Genomic DNA, 694 nt, shown 5'->3' on the forward strand with positions numbered 1-694 from the left:
GACTCTATCGCAAGTATGGGGCCTACGAAGAAGTCGATACCTTGTCTCGGGCAGCAAAAGAAAGAATCCAGCATGCCATGGTCCTATGCACAGTGAGACTAGCATTCTTTCAGGATGGTCAGAATTTCATCGATGTTAGAGTCGCCCAACTCTTTCGAAGATGGGGAAGCAAGCAGACCTGCCAGCTTTCGGTGTCCATGGCAGCTCTAGCCTTCCTCTATAGAGGCTTAGCCCGTTTCGCCCTCGGAGAGACCATTTTGGTGGAAGGATGCACGTATGCCTTGCAGTCATGGTTCCTGCGACATGTTCCATCTAAAGCCAGTTCCTTCAGGTTCAATAGCAAGAAGCCGAAATCTATTAATCAGTATCGAACATTGATCGAGAGACTGCACCAGGAAGAGATCCTCTGGGACTATTTTGACAGACGAGAATCAGTCCCTCGCTACACTTATGCTCGTAGCAAGCGTTACAGATTACTCGGCCCTTTCTTTTGCGTCGACTATCATCCAGAGAGGTGTCTCCGACAGTTCTCGCAGCGGCAGATTCGTGTCAACACCCACTTCCTGACGGGCCGCATGCCAGAGTTCGATCTACGGTCGGATCAGTGGTCTGGGGCATACCACGTCACCAAATACACTTGAGACTCCTTCATTCCTTTGTCTATATTTCCTGGTCCTAATATATCGTCGGAGTA

Source organism: Nuphar pumila, chromosome 8, assembly GCF_984573655.1.
Source record: "Nuphar pumila chromosome 8, dmNupPumi1.hap1.1, whole genome shotgun sequence".
NCBI lineage: Eukaryota > Viridiplantae > Streptophyta > Magnoliopsida > Nymphaeales > Nymphaeaceae > Nuphar > Nuphar pumila.